This window comes from Falco punctatus (genome assembly GCF_963210335.1).
Source record: "Falco punctatus genome assembly, chromosome: 5".
NCBI classification, from domain to species: Eukaryota; Metazoa; Chordata; class Aves; order Falconiformes; family Falconidae; genus Falco; species Falco punctatus.
The window spans coordinates 83,991,204-84,013,850 of record NC_137584.1 but is presented as its reverse complement, the minus strand read 5'-3'; positions in this window follow the sequence as shown (position 1 = coordinate 84,013,850).

Genomic DNA, 22,647 nt, shown 5'->3' with positions numbered 1-22,647 from the left:
TAGAGACATTTTAAACAATCCATGTAATCTTGCAGCATACAAGTTAGTATGCTAAATTAGTAGGCATTTTCCTTAAAAGTGTCAGAACATCACAAAATTTCACGGGGTACTTAGCATTTACGTGATAAAACTGGATTATTATTTGATGCAAACTAGTGGAAATACCTCTACAATCGAGGGCCAAAAGTTAGCCCTTTCCATGTCCGACAATAACTTAGCCTGCTTCAGGATATGCTGTTATTTTTCATTAGAAGCCGTAAAAGGAAGCAAAGGGTATCTCTCTCTCTCTTTTGAAAGTAAACTTCCCTGATTTCTGTGTACTAATAATCAATGGTTTTATACAGATTTCTGGCAGTGTAATCATATTTAAAACATTTTGTGGCAGTAGATGCTTGGCAATTTTAGCTTTCTGAAACCATTATTGGAATTTCTTAGCCTTTGTACTCTAGAGGCAATTTGACCAAGACGTTTTCCTTTTCCTGCCTGTCATGTAAATAGAAAAAGACTGCTCCAGTTTTGGGGCATTTGGTCAACTGTTTCCCTAACTCCTTTCCTAACAGTGTCAGGCTGCTGTATGGCTGACTGCCGTGTCCTGCCCCAGTCAGCCTGCCACCAGTGCTGTCTCTGAGGGAGGCAGGCTCCTCTCCTGCTGCCCACAGCACACTCAATGGTCAGTGAAAATGTCATGCAGCCATGATCCCGGCATTTTCCCCTTTTATCAGCCTTCTAAAATCTTTCTGCTTAATAATGACTTCACGCACAGCAACCCCATTGATACCAGTTTGGAGCCCAGAAGTCAGGCATCCCTTGTAATTTTAGTTAAATCTCAGGGACCAGGATTCAAAAAGACCGAGCCCCTAATTGTTAAGCCTCCCTATTTCTAAATAAGTAAATCTCCTTTGCTTGTCTGAAACTTTAGATAAAGATAACTTTCAAAGTAAAAAAAAACAACCCAACTTTGCAACAAAGCCCACATTGACAATTGAATGATGAAAAGCCCATTAAAACCCAAGGACCACAGTTCACCTGCTTTTTTATCTCTTCCTTGTGACAGCGTTTTGGCCGGCTGCCATTTGCTTTCTCCTCGCGTCCTGCAGGTGACAGCAGGCTTGTAGACGAACTGATTAGGCAGATTGAGACAAGCTTCACCAGTTGCTCTCATTTTTCTTTGCCACCTCAGGTGGAGCAGGAGTCGCTCCCAGTGTCACTGTCCCCGCTGGTTGTGGCCCCAGCGATAAATCCTTTTGTGTAGGTCCCTTGGGCTACTACCCCTCCCTGGAGGACTCCTTCAGTCACGCTTCTCTTAATTTGCAGTATTTTGTGGAATCTAAGGTATCAAACTTGAAAACTGTGATTTTTTTCTATATTAAAATAATGATTTAAAAAACTAATTAGAGATGAGAGAAAACAGTTAAGTCAGAAAGGGAAGAAAAAAAGTGAAAGAAAATTGCTGTAACTTCCAGACCAGATTTCTTTCTCCAGTTTCTGACAATAAAAGCCATCATCGGGTTCTCTGGAACATGATATAACAGAGAAAACATTTCAGAAAGCACATTATCATTTTCTGTAGCACTGAGCAACTATACCTTTCAGTGCCAGTGGGACATAAAGGTTATTTGGAAGAAAAATGTGTTCATGCAATCTGTTTCCACATTGCTTTCTGTCTTTAAGATCCTACTTTCTCCTTTTGGCTCCTCTAGGTCTGTATAAGAACTGCATTTTGGACCAGATCATCGATCATTCTGCATTCCAGAAAACAGAAACATCTTTCAGGAGTTGCCTTTAGGGATGTTTGACTGCCAATACTTCTCCAAATAACCTTTTGTAGCAGTCAGACCCTGTATTTGCTGTCAGACGCCCTTCTGGCTGCATTTATTCAGGATGTGATGCAACATGGCTAAAGTAAGCAAGAAAAATTTCAGCCAAGCACCATGCATCCTTTAAATCTTGAAGGAATATATCTCTCAGCAGTTTCTGAGGTTCATTAGTACCAGTGCCTTTTCCTCCATAATGGTTGGAGGGTAGCTGAGACACCATGTACAGGGGATAATACTGTCCTTCATCAGCCGGAAAAATGGATAAAGCTGTCCTCAGGCACTTTCACTATTCCATATTATGCTAGTTCTTCTGATCAGCTACAACTTTGTTACCTCATCATCCCTATCTGAGCCTGACATTGCTTTTATCTGTTGCACAACGCTTCAGCTCTACACTCAGAGTATTTGGAGCAAGCGTGGTCCTTTTCCAGTATTACCCGCTGTGGGTGGCTGCAGTGGAGACATATACTGATGTTATAGCTATACACACATGCTATTATCTCCACAGATGCTGCTTGAAGGTTTACAGATCTAAACACGATTGATTACTTGGAAACTTTTACACAACATTCACTGATCTTTCAATCAGCCGCCCAGGACTTAAAAATACAACAAACCAACCCTGTTGACTGCACCACTGCACCTTTTACTCTGCAGCCAACGGAAGAGAGAGCAATGCCTTTAGAGACAGTCCTCAGTGATGTGATGAGGTAAATTGTTCACTGTGAGATCATGTTTGTCATTAATTACAAAGTACTCAGAATGCAAGTAATTCCACAAAATGGGGAAGCACTTCATTATTCACATCTGCTTAGCCTCTTCTGTGAGTAGAGTACCCAAACAGTAGGATTTTTCATCCATTAACATAGATGCTTGAAAGTTAGATGTTCACCTTTAATAATCATAGAATAGTTTGGGTTGGAAGGGACCTTTAAAGGTCAACTAGTCCAACATCCCCCTGCAATGAGCAGGAGTGTCTTGGAGACACTAGTCAGGAGCGAGGAGGGGAGGTTCATTTGGATTCTGATAGTTAAAGCTCCCTGAGACACCCCATCTCTACACTGTTGTCCTAGACGGAGAGAATGTGTAAGGCAGTTGATCTACAATAACTATATCAGAATAATTATTCCTATTCAGTATTCTTATACAAAAGCCTTCGGGCTTTTCAGAAGGTCTCCAGAGGCCTTTATTCATGTCCTTTCTGCACCCTGCCTCTTCTGTATGCGTGGACGTTATCTACCTGAATGGTCTCTGCCAGAGCACTGAGGCTGCGACATCCCTCTCTATTCAAATGATAGAATAGGAAAATTATTGTAGAATTTGGTCCGTTTCTGCGGGAATTTTCATGTCTTCTACTCTTTCTGGTTTTCACTTCAAAGAAGTCAATAAACAAGTATGTTTGCCCACATTTTCCCTTTTTTGAACAGCCATTTCCAGTCAATGTGATACATTTCATTGCCAGCTCTACCAACTCATTTTTCAGGTGTTAAAATTAGTGTTTACAATATTACTAATAATACTATAGTAAGCAATACTTTCATTTAAATGTAGTCATTTTACTTTGTCAATGGGGTTTGTTTTCAGTAGTGGTATCTCACCTCTAGTTCTACCTCCAGGTACCATTTTATGAAATAACTATTCTGGTAATCATATACATAGCTTTAGCAACTTAACAGGCAGACCAAGACAAAAGACACAGTATGTATCAGCAAAATAATCTCTTAAAGTTCTACTTTTTCAGGGTTTCTAAGTCCTATAGGAAGTGAATAAAGAAATAAAAAATTTTATTCAGAACTTTGGATTATTTGTAAAAACAGAAAACAGACATATTTTGTTTTCTACCATCTCTCATCAAAAGGAAAGATTTAAGTGACTTCTGTCTTTCTCTTTTTGGTAGTTACAATGTGGTTAATGCAAAAAAAGAACTTTCTGATTTATTACAGTGAAATTTTCAATTCTGAACCTGTTTAACTTACTTTGGATAGATAATTCTAACTGAGGACCTAAAACTAAGTTTAAGATAGAGTTCCAGAGACAGCAAGAATTGAAACTATGTAATATTCCATATCTGGTTTTAAGCCTTTTTTTCTCCCAGATTAGCTGTTAGCAGTGATGAAGAGAATGTGAAACCCACGTTCAACTCTCACATGCAAATTTTATGTGCATAAATTGAAATTATGCAGAAATTGTCTGCACAATCCTGTGAGATTCAGCGATGATCAATTACTCCCAGGAAGACAGCTTCCCTTGGGAAAGTATCACCATCAAGACTACTTAAATAGTGATCTCATTTTTAAAGGCAGAGGAATAATATTCATGTGGGTTCCATTTTAGATGCATTTATTCCATTTACAGGAATAAAAGCCAGTCAAAAATTGTGAGTAAAGACAGGAAAATAACTTTGAATTCATCCAGTCTACTCATAGACTTATCTTCTGCATTTCCTCTACAAGTGCAGAGATCCTTAACCTAAAGGAAGAGGTTGGCACATGGCTAAAATATGGGAGGAACCCTATGGGAAAACAGCGAAATTTCTTAGCCTGCAATGCACTTAGAGTGAGCCTATGTTTCCACTGAAAAAAAAAGTTGGATTTAAACACGTTCTGAGAGTTAAGCACTTGCTTGAGTGTGTCCTTGAATTGAAGCCAAATTGAGGGATATAAAAAACTAATAAAGAAGGAAACTCAGAATGATTTCAAATCCATCTAGCATGCACTCCTGGAGATTTTGTGAAGCCCTAATTTAATACTTATGTATTTCTGATACCACTATAGTAACAACACAAAATAAACCTCTGAAAGCCAGGAAAATGGAAGGCTAAGACACAGATCCAGCATCTGAACTATAGCTTAGTTCATACCCCAGCAAGCCAAAATCAGAATAGAATGAGGGAAAAGTTGAATAGTTTTCACAAAAAACATTAGAAAGAAAGGTTATATACCAGTGATGCGGTAATCCATGAAATAAATTATTTCTCTCTGTTTCATGGAACAAGTCATCTAATGAAGAAGCACATGTGTGTGTGATAAGGGATGGCTAATTTACAAAGCTGTGTGATTTTATGTGAGTTTATGTAATCCTGGTTATGTGGCATAATTAATCTTTTTAAATAATCTTTGGTCAGCTAGGACATCTGTTGTCATTTGAAAAGGCGCCTATCCAATCTGAAAAAATTTGAAGCAGATGGAAGTGGGATACATCTTCAGCCACTTCCTGATACCAGCTTAAACAAAGAACTTTTTTCTCTCAAAGCAATATGCTGCCGTGATGCTGCCTCACAGCAGGCCAGACACCAGAGACAGCAGGCACCCGAACACAGTGGATAAACCTGTGAAGCTCATGCGTATGTTTTAATATCAATATTGTACTGGTCAGCTGCTGCAGGAGCCATAATTGAAGCTGTATAATCCCTTTCACTTCCATCCCCACCAAAGTGACTCGCTTATGTCCTAATGTCTCATATCACATGGCAGAATTTCACAAATCCTGTTTTTTCTGCACAATGGGAGCACATGCTAAAAAGTACAACAGCTGCTAACAGCAGTGAAAGTTGGAGGGGTGTGGGGGTGTGGGTTTTTAGTTGGAAAGAGTACAAACAAAAATACTTCTTCTGGAGTTCAGCTTACAATCTGAGTCCAATGCCGGAATTTGCAAAGCCGTATAGGATGTTTAAATGCTCCCTAAGCAAGCAACACAGAACATCCGTGGTTTTTTGTGGATCTCATGAAGTTAGTTCAATGAACTATTATTCTGTATTGCACTAGGAGTTAGAAACGCTCCAGTACAGGTAGCTGTGCCAGCATTATATATTGAAGTTACAAACCCCACCACAAACATAGTACCTGACTTTCAAGATGATGGTAGACATGATAGTGGGAGAAAAAATGTGAAAGGAATAAGGCCAGCAGGTTGTGAAAATGAGTGTATCAACAAGCAATAGAAGTGGCATGGTATTTTTCCTCTTTCTAGGAGTGTAAGAAGATATTTTGGAAGAGTCACTAGCATCTCTGGTTGTACCTCTGCCGCATCGATGCCTGTCACAACAGGCTGCCCCGTGAGCTAGGAAAGAAACTACTGATTTGGGCAGAAGAGATGCCATTTTTAATGCAGGCCCAAACATTCTCATCTAGAAGTGCTAGCTATGCAACCAAGTGCTTGCACCTCTTGGATGCTTTGTGACGAACCCCACGGAGCTGCGGTGGCTCGAGCGGACGCTGTCTGGGGCAGAGGCTCAGAGCCCGACCTCCGCCACCTTGGCGCATGGGGGGTAGTCAACAGCACCCATGGCCATGGTCTCTTCACAGCAATACAGCTCAAAGTACTGCACAAGTGGAAAACCAGCCGCAGCAGGAACGAAAAACCACACTCCAGCCATACCAGTTTCCCACTGCTCCAGAGACACAGGGGACGATGATGTGCGTGGGTAAGTGAGCTGCAGCCGAGACTGGCAGAGCCCCTGGGAGTCCATCGCAACATGGGGCTGAAGGCACAGACACTGAATTAGTTCCTTTCATCTCAGTGAGTTACCTCTGTATGCAAAATTCAACATTAATGCAAAAAAAAAAAAAAAAAGTATGCAAAAAATCAACGTTACAATTCTTCCCAGTAGCTATGCTTTTGCTCAGCTGGGAAGAGCTCCTTTTATTCCAGGAAACAACTGCTAAACATGGCACAAAGCAGCACACATAAAGGAACATATCACACTTTGGTTCCAATGGATATTGGCCCCGAGTCAAGAGGGACAAAAAGCAGCTTTGACTACAGTATACTTACGCTAATAATAAAAGACCTTTCCATACTGATAGAAATTTATACTAAATTACAATACACCCTAGAGCAAATTTCTTCCTGCAGCTTCAAAAGTACTGAAAGTGTACAATATGTTTTTAGAAGTCCATGAATATAAACAGTCCCGCTCCAGGGATGTGTGAGGAAGACTAACAGTTTACAATTATTTTAAACATCATAAGAAATACCTTCCTTGCCACATACCTTCACAAAAATATTTACAGAATTTTTTCTTGCCACAAACCTAGTTAATCTTTTCTCTGCATTGCCTGGATTCAAAAAAGCTTTAAGGACATGTCAGTCCCTGCAAATAGATTAGCTCCATGTGCAAGTCAGAGAAATGATTAGCATGAAATAAATACCATGCTGTTCTCTTGATTATAGGGAGATCTGAGTGAATTAATTTGAAAAGTGTCCTTGTGAGATACAGCAGGGGAGCTCAGCAGAAAAAATATGTTGAATAGCAGTAGAACAAGAAGTTTTTTTGCGTTCCCCCTGAATATATACCATATCTCCAAAATAGGACAAGTTTCTCTATCCCTTTTAGTAAGCCATTAAGAATATATTACAATATTTGTAAAATAATAATAATAATCAATCTGCATGAAATGGGAAAAAAAGAAGTCTAAAAATTGGGTGTCTTTTGTCCCTCCTTCTTTCTTGCATATTTTGACTAACCTAATTTACCAATTGTAGTTTCAGAGCTTATACCTAAAAATAGAAATCAAGATGTGCTGAGAAAGTTCCACGTGTCCACAGTGAATTATACTGTACCAGTGCAGATTTATTCCTCCTCAGCCTTAGCACCACTGAGCTCTGTCCACGAGCAGCTGTACCCTTATTTAACCAGAAAATGGCCCAGAAGCAAAGCTGGGGTATCTGTGGTGTTCCAGGTGTACTTTAGCCCATTCAAATGTTCTGGCTGTGCATACGTGGTAGGACACCTCCGGGACAGCAGAGACCAGTTAAAAACCTCACCAGTTCTTGCTGACCTCAGGACCTGGATGCAGACAGATGGTAAGAAGCAGAGCTTGCCACAGGAGCTTGGCTTTTTCATAGCTTCTCATTCTGTAAGAGAATTTGCAAGAGAAACATAAAGTACTCTGCAGTTTTCTTTCTTGCTTTTCTGTTTTATGCTGATTCTCTTTCATGGTCTTTTATTGTTGTAAGGAAGGAGTGACCTGTACCCAGAGACCATCTCCCCACCTCTCCTGGACTGTGTAGCCTGCCCCTTCAGGGAAAGCCATCCAACTTGAAGAGCTGAAGTGGGTCTCTGTGAGACACAGAAAATCAAGAGGTTTGACAGGCTCCATGGCTGAAAGAAGCTTTGCTCTACCAGGATTGCCTTCCTGTCGTAAAAAGCAAAGGTGGTGTTTAGAAGGAGCTTGAGCCTCAAACAAAGCTTGAGTAAAGTGAAAATGTAGCAGCCCATGGTTTTTTGTGTGTTTTGGTATCAGTGTCTATGTAAGAGTGGGTAGTCTGTATACCAGCAATGTTTTCTTACTGTATGTCCTGGGTGATTCCTAGTGCTTGTGACATAAAAATGTTTTAAACTGTACATATTCATGATTTCTTTCCCTTATTGCCACTTCTCAGCTGCTTTCGAGATAAAGCAAGCTGAACAAAGCCAAAATCAACCTTAGCTCAGCATGCTAAGAACTACATTTCTTTTCCTCACCATCTGCGAGTACAATCCAAGGATAGAAATTATAAAGTTAAAGAATTTTCCTCAAAAAAAAAGACAACAAAAAAGAAAATTTAAAAAATCATAGGTTGCCTCATAAAAGCGACAGCTTCCACATATCTCTGCTTGAGGAAAACCATACTAACCTCATGGCAAGGATGGTACCAAGATAGCAAAAATGACTCCATGTGCCCAGTCCTCCTCCTTTAACCTCTGTTTGTGTTCTGCAGCTGAGCCTGGTCCCCCGGTAAGAGCTGTAGCAGAGGTCACTGTACCAAGGGTGATGGCACGGCTGAAAAAGACAGGAGAAATTTATTAAAGATTCTCTAAATACTGCTCTTCTTTGTGAGCATTTGTAAAATGCCATGGACAGGTTTTGTGGTCACCACTGGGAGAAGGTAGGGAGAGGAGAGACCTGCAATTAGAAATGAGAAGGCAACAGAGCTTTTCTTGACCTTGTTGTAGAACAGGAGCCAGAAAGCAAGAATAGTCCCACTGAACTACTTGGAGAATAAAAATACTACTATGCTTTAATATTCCCCCATTTCATTGTCTTCCCACTAGGAGATGAAGAGTAGTGTGCCAGGGTATAATACAGGGTATTCTATTTCTCTGATTATTACAACCACTACATAGTAATTGGATGGTAAAATAGAAGAAGATATAGATATGGCAATGAACAGCTATAGCAAAACTACTTTAGCATTATTTTGACATAAAACAATATCAATCTCCCTTTGTTTAGGAGGTCAACAATTAATTGTCCCTTGGTAAAATTGTTACAAAACCAACCAATATTTTTTACTTTAGCTTCAGTTGATACATCATTATTTGTTAAGGTTGTCAAGTATCTCATAGGGACTAACAGCGATTAACAAATGAATCCAGAATAAAACAGATTTAATGCATTAAGCTAAATAATTCAGTGTAGTCCATTTGCAGGTGACTTAGATGAATTTCTTTAAAAGAATCTCAAAAGGAAAAGATGATTAAAAAAAAGAAGTGAATTAATTTCAATGTTATAGACTTTGGATATTAACAGAATGGGATCACATCCTCATATACAACTGTGATTACGTGAATATATAGCATGCTACGTGCTGTGGTCTGGAATCTTCATGCTTTGTGGCCCCTGGACAAGCAGCAGGTTTTATACAATCAGGTGAAAGAAATGTAGTAGAAGAAAAAAAAACAAATAGTAATTTAGCAGGGCTTTTATTTTTAAATTATGCAAAACTTCGCTGTAAGGCATCGTAAGCCAATTGTTTCCAATTGTTGCTTGTTACAGGTGTGCATGTAGAATATAGCAGGAGGTGTTTGCGTGATTCATGGAGGTGGCCCAAGCAGTTCAGGATAGATGCAGCTGCTGGCAAACATACAACTTGCAAGAGGTTAAGGATGAACTGAAGACAAAGAGCTTTCTTTGCCTCTTCTCACCACAGCCTTTAGCCTGCTGTCCTTTGTGGTGCCGTCAAAACCTCCCTTTCTGCAACCTGCTTTTGCCAGGGCTGTCAATGAAATCCTCTCCAGGATGTGCTCCAGGTCTCACAAACTTTTGCAATGAGATTGGCCTGGCTCACCTTTGGCGAAAGAATTTCTTGAATCATATTCTGCCTAAAGCACTCACTGATGAGGATATCCCTTGGCTGTCACCATTTAATGGGTGAATAGCTGCCAGCTGCTTCCAAAAGAACAAGTGACACCATTTGAGCTAACGAAAGAATTTCTAAATTCTCTTCCTTTAAAAATATTTTAAATATAAATATATATATAGATAAAATATGATAGCCTAACAGATGCTTTCATTCATTCTCACTACAAGAGGTTAAAATTTACTTCAGAGGAAAGTGGCAAAGACTTGTGAGGAGAAGATGGAAGCCCAGTTAGATTTGGGTACTAAAAGAAATAAAAACTTTGAATCCTATAATTTTAACCATTTAAATTTAAAAAAATAAACATATAAACCTTTTGGAGTTTATAGAAACTAAAACCCTGACCCTGAATTCACAATACTGCTACAGGGGTTGTGGTATTGATTTGCAAGGAAATGGGATTGGCCATTGTGGCTTTGAAGTGTTAGCTCTGCTTATCATTTGAAGTGTTAGCTCTGCTTACCATTTGAAGTGTTAGCTCTGCTTATCAAAGCACAGATGAATAACAGAGGATAAATGAAAATATGTACTAAGTACCTCTAGCACAGTTTTTCTATTTGAAAAATTTGGTAATTTGTGACGTTTTTCAGGCTTCTCTTCAAAAATGTGGAAATGTGCTTACAAGCAGAGATGACAGACTGAATCCCTGCAAGTAAAACAAGAGTTGGGCATTAATACACCCCTAATGCACAGAGGTACTCATCAGTTTAGCTGTTTCTTCCACTCATGATGTGACGGCATCAAATATATTTTGATTTGGTTCCACTTTATATCTTTGCAATCTGGATTGATCACAGCATCCTATATATAGCACTAGAACTAGAATGATGAGCTGATCACGAGTGTGAATGAGTAAAAGTGATCTGACTGTCCCCTCAGCCAAATGGCTTAGGGTCCTCTAGCTGTCTTTCCCTCTCCGGACTGTTCTGGAGGATGAGGTCTGGGTCTTTGTCTCAGTCCCCAGCAGTAACATACTGAGAAATAAACTGAACATGTACTGGGGCAAAATTTACACTGGTACATCTCCCACAGTATCTCTCCTTGACGGTATCTCCCACAGCCCTTCTAGAAAGAAAGTATTACTAGGAGGTGAATCATGAAGGTCTTAGTTTAGTTCCTGTATCTTCTACAGGTCATGTAACTCTTGTGTAAAAAAAAAATAAAATCTATCTTCTACGTTCCTGATACCATTACACCCTGATGTAATGCAGCAGGAGGACTAATACTTTTGGAGGTCACCGTCATTATGATGGAGATTGGGGTTGTAGTGTCAGGAAGGCTAGAAGATTTCTGATTGTTAGGGAAATAGGGACAGCATTACACAGAGATTTGCTTCTCCTATTAAGAAATGAGATACAAAGAGGCCCTGGACAAACTGTAACACTTTAAAGAAGGTAGCATAAGTGAAGGACAAGGGGGAAGAGTAAAGAAAAATGTTAGTAGTGCTTTCTCTCCTGATCCCAGAAGAACGATATTTCCAGAGAAAAAAAGAATTAACACACTATAAGGCTCGGTCTTACACAGCAACAGAGGGGCAGCTAGCGCGTTTATTGACACTGATTGTCTCGGCCCTTTCCCAGCTAACACCCATCAGCAGGCAAAGCAAAGCTTGCTGCAGCACCCTGTACTCCACAAACCTGCACCACACCATGCCTGACAGCATGGTAGCCAAGTGGCCACCAGCCAGATGGCCCACTTTCCTATCGCAGGTTACCAGCCCCTCTGTTTCACCAACACAGCTGAATTTCTAGCTCTCCCAGTTCAATTGCACCTACCAAAAGGTGGTAGGTATTCTTGCTACATCAAGGAACTAAAGGAACTAAGGAAAAACCTGCAGCAGTGAAGAGGCAGGAATGTCTCAGCAAACTTAGCTGCTGCAGTGCATCAAGTGTTTTCTTTTCTGAAAGAGACTAATGCCCCCCATTTAATCATCTCCCTTGAGAACTGTAGCACTTCTGCTTTGCAGAAGCTCTCATAAGGTGCTCTCCCTGAATAAAATGCTCCTGTTGATGTTTCCCTGAAGTGCATCAAAGAATACATACACTGTCAACTCATCTTCATCAGAAGCTTGACTTCCCCTCCCTCAGCTTAATGACAGAAAACCAAGAGAAAACAGAGAGCAAAAACCAAAATAAATGGACTCAGTTTAGGCACGATTTTCTGCACACACTGATACTAGAAGATTGAAACATAAAGTACCACCAAAACTACACGCAAATTTTATACAGCAAAAGGTAGCTTTCATTTGCATACATTATGTAGTAAAACCAGCAGTAACTCCATTCTGCTTAGTTAAAAATAAGCCCCAAATTTAAATTTTGCAAAGCCAATTAATAAGTGACTGATCATCACACAGCTGGAAGCAAGATCAGCTGCCCTTTGCTGCCTGTTTGCTGTGGTCAAGACTCAAATTCATACAACTTAAATGTTTACAAAACTGACAGTTATGCAATCAACTGCACAGCAGAACTTCTGAAAACCATTCCTAATGTTTTTATTTTCCAAAGCACTGTTTTACTCCAGTTCCCTCACAGAGAGTATTTTTCAGCCTTTAATGATTCCTGAGCATCAGGCAGTCCTTTCATGTCTGGAATTTATTTGAATTACTGATCAGATCTGAAGCCTCATTAGGTCATATCTCACCCCTCGTTTTCACTAATCAGCAAGAGCAAAACAAAAAATAAAATTAAGGATTTAACATTCTTGTCGGCATGTCTATAAAAATATCAGCCCATATCAGTATCCTTCTTACTCTAGTGTCAACTACAAAAGAGAACCAGATTTTCTCTATTTGCCAGTTTTACAGGGGCTGATTTACAGTGTGATCACTTCCTAACCATCTGTGGTAGGTCTTCTCTAACCAGGATGGTACCGAGGGCATTATACAACTGGGGTTTACAAACTTTGCAGGGGTAGAGAAAGTGGAGCTCTTAAACATGTGCTTCTCCTTGTAAATCTAAGAATTCAACAAAAATATCCATCTGACTAGAAAAAAAAAATTCATAAAATGTCTTAAACATACACTCAGGTGTCTGTTACAGGAGATGACATTACTGCTCTGGTGAACCTGAAGTTCCTGCTCTGGGGATTTGCTTCGCAGCAGTTCTGGGCTCTCCTCCATCCTTACACAGCTACTACCAGCTGCCCCCGTTCCTGCATTTTTCTCCATGCGACTTGCCAACGTTCTCTTTGGCTTGTCTCTGTATGGGGGTAAGTTAATAGCGAGGGGATGACACAGTGAGAAGTATTCACAGTCAGGTTTTTGCTTGGCGATTGAAACCTCGTCGTTTCCCTTGGTTTCTGTTGAAGGCGGTTGAATTGCAACAAGTCAGAGCAAGGCCACAAGCATTTCCACCAGCAGGTGAGGCAAAAGAGATTTCTGAGGGAAAACCTGAGCAGCTAAGGCAGTAACACAAACGATAATAATGGCACAGGTTTCAATTTATATAATCAGCTATAAACAACCACAAATAACTACGAGTTGCCTTTAGGGCATGCATGTGGGATGCAGGAGAGCAAAGCTGTGCACGGTGCCACCTTTGCCTCAGCATGTCACAGAGGTCAGCGCTTCCAAAGCAGCTAACCCCATCCAGCCACGGCTTCAGTAACCACTAAACCAGAGTTCCAGGGACCGACATGGCACTCCAACGTGCCACGTGAACTGCCCCTCATCAGGGGAACCCCCCCACGCAGCACAGAAAGGGTAGAATCACAGCCCGGACTCTGGTCTGAAATTACCTTGCCAGGTCCCTGAATCCATCTACTCCTTTCTCGGCTGTAAGTGAGGGCTTCGCTCGCCTCGGGCTGCTTACAGAGACAGTGAATGACAGCCCTGTGTATGGCCTGTGGCTGGGCACTGCCTACAGCAATTATACTTACAAGTAGCTTGGGTTTAACTAACTGTAGCAGCCTCCGCAAAGTCAGTCTGTCATGTCAAATTGACTGCAGAGCAGGTGTCGGCTTTGTGATGCTTGAAAACGGTTTGGTTTGGGGTTTTTTTGTTGTGGTTTTTTTTTTTTACCTTTAAAAATATTAATAATCAAAAAGCGCATGCTGGCCCGGTTTCTTTTGTAACTCCTGCCTGGCTGCTTTCTGTTGCTTCGACAACGCAAACCATCTGTACACTCCGATGTAGCACCGAGAAGCCAGAGCATACCAATGAATCTGATCCCAGTACTTTGTCTGCTCTCAGTGAGGTATTATTTTCTATTTGCCAAGACTAAGCGAGCTGTAAATACAGAACATAGTTATTTTGCATGTGATGTGGTACTTTTTAATTTTTGATCACATCGGCACCAGAAAAACTATTTTCTTCACAGGAATCATTGAACCTCACATGTCCAGACTCCCCCATCTCCCATGTAGTTGTGTGATTACTGAAGAAAAAAATGACATTAATATGATGAAAAAAGACTCAGAATAGATTAAGCATTTTTCAGTTAGTGGGGTTAAGGAGATCAAGGTTTCAATAGCTTGGCTGTACTTCTGAAGCATAAATATCATGCAAACAGATATATGCATTCTTTACATCTTTGCATTTATGTATATATTTAAGATCTTCTAAGCACACAAAATGAAATTGGCATTAATGTTTTGTCAACTTGTAGTCTTCAGACCTTTTGCAGAAATGACTGACAGCTAGTCTAATACTCCTCAAACAGGGTAGATCATCTAACATTTTCTTCTGCCTGGGAAGCATCCAACTTAATTCCACGTGCTCCACTTGTTCACCCATCCATATTGGGCACCTCTGCCATTCCCACTTTCCTGCCGTTTCAGTTACCATCCCACCTTGCCATCATCCCTGCCTTTTCTTCCCAGCTCTTTCTGGGCCCCTCCTCTTCCTTGGGGTTGACGACAAGATATTCCTTTTCCAGAAGCAGCAACCTTCATTTTGGGGGCAGGATTTCAGCTGTGATGGTGCTGGCCATCTTCCTCCTGCTCACCATCATTAGCCCCCGACTGGCCCTGCCCTTCCCGCAGGAAGGACACAGCTCCTCTTCCTCCTGGGTGGCACTACAATTTCCAAAACACCATGGAAATAGAGATGTTTAACAAACAGGGCTGCTAATTTTTAATAGGATTTAAGAGTGTAACTCAGAGACATTTTGAAAATATGACCTTGGGATGGCCCTGTAGCCTCAGCACCAACACAGTGCTGTTTGACCTGAGGTTCTGGTTCAGCCTGACAGCAGCGTGGCTGCTTCCTCATCCCTCTCTGCAAAGATTGTGCTTCCTAATTTAAGGAAAGATAACCTCGCAAGCAGGAGAGGTCCTGGCAGGTATTAGACACAAACCGCCTCGCCATTTTCTAATAGGAAAGCAAAAAGCCAAGTAAATATTTAAAGATCTTAAACTTACTGAAACAAACACCCAGTCTGCCAGGATAACCAGGGAGAACCAGCCAGAAATTTTCTTTACCAGCACAGGCCAGGGGGGATTGTGCTGCCAGCCATACGACAGCTTGTCCCCGGACCAGCTGGATCCCACCTTGGCTTTGTACAGAAAAGACATAAATTGTGAAGGAGGCCAAGAACAACTCAAAAATAAAACAATGCAATTCTCTTCTCAGAGCCATGAGCTAAGTATGAGGATGCTCACCATCTGAATATAACCAGCCGGGAAGCAGCACCGCCGTGGTTCACAGCAGGGAAGAGATTTCTCTTAGCTCAGGCATAACTTGATGCTTCACAGAGTTGCTCTAAGTTGCTGCCGAAACCCTTATTATTTCTCTTCTGGTTTGTGCTTGGGTTACCAAAGCTCGACAGTGCTCAGCCATAGCTCTTGCTCTACTAGACCCTGGTATGCACAGAAGAAATCTCAGGTCCTTTTTCCCTACAGAAACAAGGCTATTAAATCCTACCCAGATCTAGCACAGCATGTCACTGACTCAAATTAACCGTCCACAGCATCGGTGGCTGAGACATCTGGCCATCTGGCCTCTGTGAGCAGCAAGTGGAAGCAGCTACTTTTTTTCTTATTTATCCTCACTGGAGACCAACACGTTCATAGAGGAGGCGAGTGGCACATCCTGCATTCCAAGAGTCTTTCCAGCTCATATGTCAGTTATACCAACCACAAATTTGTAGAGGCCAGAATTATTTTCAGAATTAATATTGCCACAAAAATCAAGCAGAAGTAAAAGAAAAAAATTAAAATATTAATTAAAGCAAGTGCTAATGCAAGAGTAAGGAAATAAGTCTGCCTTTTACGAGGAATCACATTCCTTTAAAGCTGAGTCTGATACACATCTTTCTTAGTATCAGACACATATTAGACAAAAAACTTTCCAGTCCTTCAAACAAGGGAACTTTTCTCTTCATCATTAAGTTTTGTCAATCTTAATTCAATGACCTGGACTTAGGATCACATACATTTGATCAAATACATTTTCTTATATTAAATATACTCTTTATCACTTAATAACATTAAAAAACATGTAAGTTTCTGTCCTTTAATAATATGTATCCAGTGTTTTCTCCCAATCATTATCCAAGTTTCAGTTAACAAGCTTCACATCCCAGTCTTCACATGTATTAGTAAGACATGCATCATGTTTGGTCTGTCATGGTGGGTCTGCTCTCAGGAAGACCATAGCTGGTAATTTCAGTTTGCTCAAATGTGCCCGGATTTGGTATGTGCCAAGACTTGATCATCCTTCCTCTTGGTCACCATGAGAAAGGTTGCCTGCAGATGCACAGCAAACACAAACCAGAGGACCAGGTGTCTTCACAAATCTTTGACTTTCTACTTTCCTGAGATAAACAGGTTAGAACTGCCAGGTAGGGTGGGATTCTCATGAAAAGGATGACAGTAAGACCTGTGCAAGACCTTTAATGTTCAAAGGGTAAGCAAAAGTCTTATGTAAAGATTATGATTATCTCAGGTATACTTGCAATTAATCCAGGCATACTTACAGTTAATCATGGATTGTTGCAATATGTTTTTTGCTCACAGAGACTGAATCCCAAACCACACAGACTGATGGACACACTTCACCAGGTTAAGACCATGGGTGCTTTTGACTGTACCACAGTTAACACCCTTCTACATCCAACATCCAACAGTGACACTTAGCAATGGATTATATCTCAGTCATTACTTTGATAAAAACAAATTAATAAATACCTTACTGAGTCATCCAACACAGCTCCTGTATATTCTTGCATTAACAAGAGGATGTTGTCGTAGTGGTAACTTGATCCACCATACAGCAACCCCAGAAGACAAGCAGTTTGGAGAACTTTACTTCTCTTAAAGCTTTATAAACAAAACCAGCATTTCAAATGTGTATGAAAAAAATACCGACAAAACAAAAAACAAAAAACAAAAAACCAAAAAAACAAAACCAAAACCCAACAGCACCAAAAAAACAAGGCAGAGAAGGGGAAATAGTTCTCCATGTCCCTTCACCAAAGGTACTACATGAGTTCGGGCAGCTTTTGTGCAAACGTTACTCAATATACAAAACCTATACCAACAAAACCTATGCATGCATGTCATCATTTACATTTTGTGTGACCTCTCTTTTATCCTTAAAGCACTGCAACAGGAAGGCTTTTAATGGAGGCAGTCCAAGAATGAGCAGATATGTAGTTGCCTTCAAAGGAGAGCTGCTTCCCTCAGCTCCTGATACCAGTGTGGATTTTCATCATGCACCTGTCAGAAAAAAAAAAAAAAAAAAAAAAAAAAGAAAGAAAGAAAAAAATCCGCTATACAATCTTCAAGCAATGCACTGGCATCTATTTAATTTAAAGTTATTTTGATGATGATGTGTTTTCATAGACTTGCATACAAAAGAATTATTACCATGTTACCTTATCAACTGATACTGTAATTTAAATGCAGCCCAGCTTTTATACTGGGATACAAGTTCTGTAAAGGCTTGCAAGGGCAGCTCAGCTCACAGGGTAGGGAAGGTAAAACTCAGCAACATACAGCATGATGAGCTACCATGGTCACAAACATAGTGCAAAAACCTGTAAAAAAATGATTGTGAGTGCTCAAATATCTAAGACCCAATCATTAAAAAAAAAAAAAAAAAAAAAGGTAAGTGTATTTTCAGCACCTCATATTTTAAAGTTCAGTTATATCTTATTTCCATTTGTGTTTTAAAATTTGACTTGGAATTGAACATTTACACTTGTAATAATGACACCTATAATCCAAGTAATTGGAATGAAGCTTGGAGAAGGTCCATGTAGGCTGAATATTTGTGTCAATTTACCTGATAGGAAACTCTTTGATCCTATGGAAATTCTCTGCATATATGGAATATATTTCTCGTGTGAAATGAAGCCAGGCCTGCCTTGTGGCATATTTTAAACTAAATATGAAAGCATCAAAACTATTCTGAAACTTTCAATAGACTGAAAGATTGAATATACAGCTCAGAAAAAAAGTGCTTTGCAGACATTTATGGGGTCCAATCTTTTTCAGTTACAATCTTTTTTTGAAAGTGAACAGATCATAAAAAAATTGCTTCAGCATGTATCCAAGATTCAACTTCTGGCTGCAGCTTTTTATATTCACAGAAGAAAAAGACATATGTCATTTTGCCAAGTCAATAGTAGTTATAGCATTTCAAATTGATATTTACCAAAGCAGGATTTTTCCTCCTGCTCAATGGGGCAGTTCTCTCTAAGTCAGTGATAGCAAGTTCCAGAATTTTTCCTGATGAACAGTGTACCTGGTTGTCCACGTCTTCCAGTGGAGAATCTGAGGGTTTAGGGTCCACTTATCAAAACTCAGTGCCCCCAAATCCATTTTCTTCATGTGTGGGAAGAAACAGGGAAGTTCACAGATGATGGTGATGCATCTGGTACACTTACACTGAAAAAAAAACAGCATAATAATTCATTAAAACAATCTCTGAGCTGCAGATGCAAAGGTAGTACTCAGTAATTACATTTAATTTAATTCAGACTGGTTTATGAGTCAATTACTCATAAATCAAGCAAAGAAGAACAATTGAGGAGATATGAAAGAAAATAATTCCACAAATTGGTATTATTTTTCTCTGATTAGGGAATATATGAGACCAAATTACTAAGATGCTATAAATTAGCATAACTTTATTTAAATCAATAGTCTTATGCTCACTTGCATCATTTGAGCCTGGAATAGCTGGCATTTACCAATGCATTGGAACCAGCTACATTTGCAGTAAGTGTCATTTTATTAATACAATTTGCTTTCCACATGTATAAATCAGAACTCGGTTGTATGGATCACAAATCAAGTTACTGGAACATACAGTGTTATTCCTGAGAACAATTTAAACAAGGGTACTTCCCTTGACACTTCAAAATATAATTGTTCCAGTTTATAAAGGCAATAAATTGCTTGCCGTAACCTCTAGTGCCTGGGACTCTATTAATATTTAACAGTCATCGGGGTAGCTCTGCTAGTTTCAACATTTGGAAACCTGGACTGAGTGTACGTCCGTTGCACTACGTGGTTGCACAAAATGTACTGAAATGCACTGCCTACGGTCTTCTAATGAGGGAAGTGCACAATGTAGTAGTGACTGTAGCCAGCGGGAATCTGATAGCCTTGGGATCAGCTCTTAATTCTGATGCTGACTCAGTTCTTTTACATTTCTGAAATTACTTTATCCTCTTAAGGTAGCTCCAAAGGACAGGTATGAGGAATGTCCTGTGTGTTGCAAAGAATGTTCAGCACCAGCCAAACAGCTGATCCTAAAAATCTGACTTTTGCCTTTCCACATAGAGACTTCAAGAAATGCCACATTTAGCCCCATCAGTGTTTGGGCCCGGAGCCAGCAGTGCCTTTTCCAGAGGAACATCATCCCATTCATATTGAACAGTACTTCCCTCTTTTGCTCTGTAAGACAGCGAGAAGTACAAATACAGACATGTTGCAACAGGCATTTTACTCACGTTGTAGGATTACTATAGCTCGGACTATATCCCCAAAAGAATTTCCTCCCAACCCAACATTAACCAAATTTCAAATTTCCAGCCCAGGAGAAGATGTCTATTTCTTGCTTTTTTGCCTAAATAGAATTTAGAATATCAAATGTTCTCACACAGTAAAAAATTCCAATAGTTTTGGTTCAAGTACACTGAAATGTTTCATTTCAGTGATGAGCAAAAGAGAGCTTCCAGTTCAGTCCAGGGCTGATGCACAGCATTTCATTTTAAGTATGTTAAACTGCGATGCTTTACAGGAGTTGAAGTGCAAGCCACCTCATCAAACTGTCTGTCTATAACTATGCTCATCTCAGAGCACATAACACAAAATTGTTCAGAGGGGAATTCTTCCTTATATCCTGGGCTGTGTAGTCCTCTGGGGAGTTCAGCTCACAGGGAAGAGTGCACTCCCAAACAACACCCTGGGAATTGCCAGGAAATACTGTGTGATGTTAAGTATTTCCAATTAACTAACCAATTCAAATAATTTGGATCTGGGTTGAAGAAAAACAGTCTTTTTTACTTCCTCAGTATAAAAGCTTAAACTTTAACAAAACTGCTCTTCCATTTCCCATCTTTATTTTTAAGAGATGGAGCAACAACCTTTAATTCCTTCCTACTTCTATTTGGAGATTCTATTACATTATGGGGAGTAGAAATCAACTAAACATTTAAAGATGAACAGATGTCAAAATTCCCTTTTATTTTTCCCATCTGACATCTTAAAGAAGTGCAATGAAAAAGCAATGCGAGTCAGGCATTGAATTTCATACAGAAAAGCCTGTACAAACAATGTGCTAGAAAAATTACGCCTCTGAGATGAAGAGCTAATTCACTCCCATTAAACATATTTTTAAAGTATAATTCTATTTTTTTTTACAGACAACTTTAATGATTTTTATTATTATTTTGCTTCTGAACATACCAGTCAGCTCCTCTTTTGTGAGCAGAAACAGAGGGAAAGCTGTGCATCCAAGGGCATCTACTCCCTTACAACATGTGTCATTTCATTGCAAGACCTGCCTGGCTTAGGGCTATACCAGCTTTGCTGGTCTGGGTGACTCTGTCGGGTTTGCAGCAGGCACAGCCTGGTCACTGCAAAGGCTGAGACAGGTTTTGACGCTGGCAAAGATGAATAATATGCCATGTCGGCAAGAGCGTGACAAAACAACACAGAAGATCCTTGGAAATCGCTCAGTCCCCAAACCCCAGGCTTCACTTGAAAACTTTGATTTCTCCAGATCAGTCTTGACTCGTTAAAAAGCAATCGGAGTATTTGTTCCATTTTAGTTTCTGTTACTTTGTCCGTTACCATCTCTTAATCCTTGGTGCACATATGTGTACTACTCACCTCTATCTTGATACAGAGAACTTGGTGTCATGTTAGTTCATCCTCATGACATATTGCTGTCTTGGTTTCTGGGTCTCCCTTTTCACCAGGGTCAGTAAATCCTGGCCACTGGGGAAAACTGTGAAATTACAGGGAGTTTCTGCCACTCCCCAGGGAACATTATTGAGCTTAAAAAGGGGAAGGTTTTCCCATTCCATCCCCACAGGTAGAAGCACTACAGATGCCACCACTGATAAATGCATTAAACTTAACACAAAGCATCTAGCTCTGTCTCAAGGAACATGCACAGTCTCTAATAAAAATAGTCTCTGGCAAAATTCAGGACTTCCTCCTGAAACAGGTGATTAACCTTCCAAATTTAGCTTTCTGTAAGAACGAAAACTGAGGACAGTGTACCAGTTTTCAGACTAAGCCAAAAGAAAACTTTATATTATTTCAAAACACCTTATGTTACTTAGTAACACTAACTAAAAACTTAGGTTTCTAGATCAGACCTGTCTTTTCACAACACTGACCCCACTGCTAGATCTAGCTTTAACAAATGAAATTTGGAAAGAGAATTTCAGTTTGTTCTCACCTTAGAATTCAAGCTATGGAGATGCATAGCAATACCAACATCCTTGAAGTATTTAGGCACTGCTATTTGTGATCTTGAAGCCCTTCAAATTATGTGTAGATTTAATAGTCCTGTTTTTTCAGCTGGAGATGCTGCAGTAAAATGTAATCATCATGTATCAAACAACGGAACTATGTTTATGCTTCAGGTCTTTTATCATCTTCTTAGGTAGGATTTCCTACCTAAAGTAATAGAAATGTGTTACTTCAAAGAACTTGTTCCCTTAACAAAAGTTATGTTTTATGAAATTGCTCAAAGCACTTTTTTACATTTTAATTATTTCTAGCCCATACCTATTTTAAACAAATTTACATGCATTGCCAGGTAGTTAAGACAGTTACAATAGTTAACTTTTATAATGAACAAAAATAACTTCTTTTTCACTCTTCAGTTTCTTACATCTGACAGAAGAAAATAGCAGATGTTTTCCCAAAATCCCTCACATTTCTGAAAATAAGGAGAGTTTTTGGTGACATTTCAAATTACAAAAGAAGGAACAGAATCGATGAACATTCTTGCAGTTATTTCTGAGTTTCTGACAGAAAAAAAATATAGCTTTTGAACAGATTCAGTATTTTTACTTCTATTTAGATTACAGTAGATGTAGAATAAGGATGAACCAAACTGCTAAAAAGGCAGACAAGTATAAGGGGCAGCAATAAAATGAGGACCACTCAGGAACTACACAGCAATTTTTAAATTTGCCCTACATTTAAATTTAGGTTTCTATTACTCTCTTAATCATATCTGCAGACCTTTCATTAGTAGTGAAATGCAATCTGATTGCTTTACAGTCTAAAAATT